Here is a 6000-nt window from a genome sequence, read left to right on the forward strand (position 1 = left end):
GGCAGAGGCAGAGGATTTCTAAGGGCTCGAGGCCAGCCTGCCTGGTCTACAGAGTGAGTTCTAGGACAGCCAGGACTACATAAAGAAACCCTGTCGTCTTGAAAAACGAAACCAAAAGAAATAATGGGTCACAAATAATTTTATCTTTTTTTTTTTTTTTTTTGCTTTTCAGATTTTATTCTCACTGTTATTATTAATCGTCGGAGGAAGCCTGTGCATGCCCTATAATGAGTGTGGAGAGCAGGAGCACACTGTAGAGTTAGCGCTCTCCTCTCTTTTATGTGGATTCTGGAGACTGAACTCAGAGGCAAGCAGTTTTATTTTATTTTATTTTATTTACTTAAAAAATACTTTTTCGAGACAGGGTTTCTCTGTAGCCTTGGAGCCTGTCCTGGAACTTGCTCTTGTAGACCAGGCTGGCCTCGATCTCACAGAGATCCGCCTGCCTCTGCCTCCTGAGTGCTGGGATTAAAGGTGTGCGCCACCACTGCCTGGCAGGAATTTATAAATCTTGATTGTCAAATATACTTTTCCAAACATACATTGTTATGCATCTAAATTTCCTAGCAGCTTGGTGCTGAACAGCTAGAGAAGACAGAAGTAGTTAGATAGACTTTTTTGGTTTGTTTGTTTTTCAAGACAGGATTCTTCTGTGTAACAACCCTGGAACTCACTTTGTAGACCAGGCTGGCCTCAAACTCACAGAGCTACGCCTGCCTCTGCCTCCTGAGTGCTAGGATTAAAGGTGTGAACCACCACAGCCTGGTTTAGATAGATAGATATTTTAAATCAGTTTTTGTTAATCTGAGTGGACCATTATAACCTTAAAATTTTATCATCATATACAGTATATTGTAAACCAGAGTTGAATCACATATATATTATGTTGTAGCAAATATAACTTAAATTTTTATCATCATACAAAAGTGCAGACCGGGGCTGGAGAGATGGCTCAGAGGTTAAGAACACTAACTGCTCTTTCAGAGGTCCTGTGTTCAATTCCTAGAAACCACATGGTGGCTCATGACCACCTGTAATGAGATCTGGTGCCCTCTGCTGGCCTGCAGGGAAACATTCAGACAGAATGCTGTATATGTAATTAATAAATAAATCTTTAAAAAAAACAAAAAAAGTGCATACCAATCTAAACTATTTGAGGCTTCTTGTTGCTTCCTTTTCTGAAAGGAGATACAATGATAAACAGAGCTCACAAGGACTAGGAAATCTTAACAGTTGTTGCTTTATGCCATCTTAATGGTGGAGTCACATGGCACGTACTCTATGCTTAATAAAGATGTTTGCCAGCCATGTGGCTGGATACATCCTGGTAAGGTCATCAAGCAAGATGGAGGTGAGCCATATGGTTGCTATTTTAAGACATCCATTTTCCTAGTTTATGTATGTATGCATGTATATATTGTATATATATGTATATACAATGTATATATGTATATATGAGAATTTAATTCAAGTTATATAACATGCACACAGAGTTGCATCCAAATTATACACATACAAATGCACACACATCCTACAGAAGAATTGAATCTCATATACATATCCATGTATCGTTTTTAAAAATTTTCCATATATAGATTTTTTTTTTAAGCCTCTTGTTATAAGTTTAAAGCCACATTTCTGGGATGGAATTTACGGCATAGTCTTAAGAGATTTTCCTGAGAGCAGAATACAGAGACGTCATAGCGATGAAAGATTTCCGAGAGTGGAAAGTAGAGAAGTAGAGAGCGGAGTGAGTTAAAGGTATCAGGTGTCCGGGGATCCTTTGTCTGTACAGTAGCAGCGGTTATGACTTGTGAGAATTTGGAAGGCAAGGTTGCCAGTGTTTTGGCCATTGATCTGTCCTGAGGCCAGGCTGTTTTAATAAAATCTGAGTATGCAGGCTGGAGCCAGAGACAGCTAGGAGAGCACAGGGGAACGGGAACAGTAAGTATCTTTAACAGAGAGACCCATAGGCATGTAAAAGGCCAGAGCCAAGAAAGAAGTTGCCCATGTGGTAGGCTCCCTAAAGGTGGCTCCAGGAGCCAGAGAGACCCTTATGGCATAGGACAAGGAGAAACAGTCAGGAACTGAGTGAGAAGCGCATAGGTGTGCCCGCATGGAGGGCACTGCAGGCCAGAGGTAACCCGCAGCTGAAGAATCAGACTCTAGAGTTTGGAATCAAATTCACAAACAAATGATTCACATACCTTAGGAGACTTGGAGTGGATGCTACAGGGGAGATCAGGTGTGTGCTGGGTGTCGGGGAGAGCAGACAAAAACAAACAGGGCTTGGAGGGAAGGAATGGGAAATCCTTTTCCATGTGCTCCTGTCCCCCGCTCGGCATTGCTTTGGTCAGCTGCAATTTGGAGCCAGATTTGACTGTAAATGTGGATACATTTAGAGGCCTTTAAGTTGGGCGCAGGTGAAGGGGTCAGAGGTTCCAAGAGGTATCCCAAAGGGGAGCCAGGAGATATGGATGACGCAGTTTCCATAGGTGATGTAGATTGGGAGATCCAAGCCTGAAGTCCTAGGCATCCTTAGAACTCTGGGGTAACCAAACAAGGAAGATACAAGCTGAACAGTGGGCTGTCAACTAACTGAACGGGGTTAGAGCTAAATGCCCAAGGAGGTTCTCCAAGAGGCCAGACCAAGCTCAACAATGATTGTCAAAGAGGGTCAACCATAGCCTTAAAGAGCATGGTTGGGGGTACTGTTAACTCCACTGATTAAGAATAAAGATCACTACCAGGGTTTAAACCAAATTTTAAGCAAGCTTTAATTAAACACTAACCAGATGGATGGGCTCTGGCCAGCTCCGTACACAGGTTCCTGGTAATTGTCCCTGAGACACGGCTGGCAATCATTTAAGAAGGGAAACCCATAATTCATTGCATTTTCCATCAGGTCCAATCATAGGCAAGCCTCCAGCCCACATCCACTCAGGGACAAGTGTACATCCTGATATATTTCCTACCTGTGAATCTCCTGCCCACGTGTGATCAAGCATATCCAATGTAGATGGGTCAAACAAACTTCTTCAGTGAAAAACACGCGGCTCGTTATCTCCCACAAGCAATAGCCCTCCGCATTTCAGGAACTATCTGTCCTTGGGGAAGGGGCTTGCAGATCAGAGGCAGTTTTGTTTCGTGGATCTCTTAGGCATAGTAATTCTGCCTCCAAGAATACCAGAGGATACTGGATGCTCAAAAATCACTTCCTCAGATTCAGGGAAGCATTTACATTGACCAAAGGGAAAACTTCCCAGTTGGCACTGTTGAATGGGATGCCCGTCCATCGGTGAACTGGACAGTGAGTCTGTTGCAGGTGGACTGGAGATAGGGTATAGGGTCTCAGTTTGGCTTAGACCCCCCAAGTAGGGAGCATGCAGGCACCAGGATACCCTCCTGAGACACATGACACATGACACCAATATTATAGTTAAGGGCAGAACACCTTGGCAGCTTGGGGCCAAGGTGTGCTGCAAAGATTACATCACGGCAACTGATCTCACTTGAGATATTTATTGTGGGGGCAGGGAAAGCAAAAGAACATCTCTCAGAGTGGGGACAAGAGGGAGAGATAGTGAGAGCAGTCTACGATGGCAGGAACCATCGTATTAAAGGGTATGAGTATCACATTTGGTGATTGTGATCACAAGAAGGCTGGTGCTGAGTCCTTGAGGACAGGCTGCAAAAGCACCTGGTTTCTAACAACCATACAGTCCTGAGCCTCAGGCCTCCTTCCTCCTCTTCTTCCTTCTCCTTCTCAACCTCCTCCTCCCTCCTCTTCTTCCTTCTCTATCTCCTCAACCACTTCTTTTCTTCCTAGCCCTGTCTCTTTCTAAGTACTGGGATTACAGGCTTGTATCACCCTGCTCAACTCCCAGTTGTTGTTTTTTTTGATGGAGGGGTTAGTTTATTTTTCAGATTTGTTTATTTTTGTGTATGAGTATGTGCTCTGCCTGCATGTATGTACATGTACCGTATGCATGCCTGGTGTCCACAGAGGTCAAAAGAAGGCATTGATCCCTTAGAACGGGAGTTGAACAGGCATGAGACACCATATGAATGCTGGGAACTGAATCTGAGTCTTCTGCAAGGACAACGTGTATTCTTAACTGCTATGGAACAATCTTTGTACACTGTAAATATATATTACTTCATTGGTTAATGAAAGAGCTGAGCAGCCAATAGCTGGACAGGTAGAGGTTGGGCGGGACTGGAAGACAAAAGAGCACGTGGGAGAAGGAGGGAGGGGTTTCAGGAGTCACCAGGAAATGTGGAGAAAAGTGAGATGAACATGCCATGTGGAAAAAAGGCATCGCCACATCATCACTTCAGAACATAGATAAGAAATATGGGTTATTTAAGCTGTAAGATGGTGTGTGATAGCCGGGCGGTGGTGGCGCACGCCTTTAATCCCAGCACTCGGGAAGCAAAGGCAGGTGGATCTCTGCGAGTTCGAGGCCTGACTGGCCTACGAGAGCTAGTTCCAGGACAGGGTCCAAAGCTACAGAGAAACCCTGTCTCGAAAACAAACAAACAAAAAAAAACCCCCCAAAATGGTGTGTGATATTTTGATTGCATTTTGACAATAAAGTTTGCTCTAAATGAGAGGGTGGAGCCAGCCATTAGCCAACAAAATTAACCATCAAGGTTTGAGAGGAATGAGGACAGACAGACAGGAAGTAAGGCAGAGTTTAGAGAGGATCTTGGTCCTTTTGGATAGAGGAACCGAAGAGATAGGTCACTGGTAGCTTCTCTGTCACTTCTCTGAATATTCAGGTTCTTACCCCAATATCTGATGCCTAATTTTTTATTGAGAAAGAATAATTAGATAAACACTTCATCTGGCACCCGATGTGGGGGTACCATTTGTAGGCAGACATTTTCATTAGAACCAGGCGCTTTCCAAATAACCACTCAGAGACTTAACATTAGTAATAAACGCTCAGCCAATAGCTCTGTAGCTTTGGCGCCTGTCCTGGAACTATCTCTGTAGACCAGGCTGGCCTCGAACTCACAGAGATCCACCTTCCTCTGCCTCTTGCATGCTGGGATTAAAAGCATGTGCCACCTCTGACCATGCCATGCCATTGACACTCTTGTGGGAGTCAAAGAACAACTTGAGAGAGTGAGTTCTCTCCATCCACCGTACGGATGAACATCAGGGATTGATGGCAAGCACTTTTATGCTGAGCCGCCTCACATGTCTGGCCAGTCCATGTCTTAATTCTTCTCTGTAACCTGTACAACATCCAATTCAATGTCAAGGATTGAAATGCGACTCAGTAAAAACATTCAGATGGCCTGAATCCCTCCCCACAAGGCTGAAGCATTGAGCCAATTATCCCCACTCATTAATGGAAACGAGAGAAAAACAGAACGTCCTTAAAAACACATTTAAAAACTCCCTGCATTCCAGAGCGCTTCTAATGTAAGCTTCCTATTTTGGACTTTAAACCTAACCAGCTATTTTTTTTTTTTTTTCCAGCGAGTTTGCCAGGGTGGTCACAAAGGATGGAGAAAAGAAGGGGAAATTTCTCTGGACTCTGGAAGGCACTCCCAATCCCATTCTTCAGGGTCACAGTCTGCAGGGGAGGACACGGAGGTGGGGGCCCCTTGAAATTTGAACTCCCTCAGGACCAGAGCCTCTGCAGAAACTTGTCTTTGTGTATGACCTGACCCAGAAACTCTGGGGGAGTTTGAGCGGGATCGGGATGTTCTGGGGCAGCTGCCTCTGAGAGTCTGTCAGGAAAATCCCATGAGCCTGGGACCACAGGAGGGGGGTTATTTGCTGTGTTCTCTCATTGGTGCATCTGATCTTCTTTTCCGATATTGGGGAGCAATTTCTCAAATTTATTATTGGCCTAGTGCAGGAGAGAGAGAGAGACAGAGAGAGAGAGACAGAGAGAGACAGAGAGAGAGAGACAGAGAGACAGAGAGAGAGAGACAGAGAGAGAGAGAGAGAGAGAGAGCTCATTCTCGAGAGAGCTCATT

The sequence above is a fragment of the Arvicola amphibius genome, chromosome 6 (genome assembly GCF_903992535.2).
Source record: "Arvicola amphibius chromosome 6, mArvAmp1.2, whole genome shotgun sequence".
In the NCBI taxonomy this organism is placed as follows: domain Eukaryota; kingdom Metazoa; phylum Chordata; class Mammalia; order Rodentia; family Cricetidae; genus Arvicola; species Arvicola amphibius.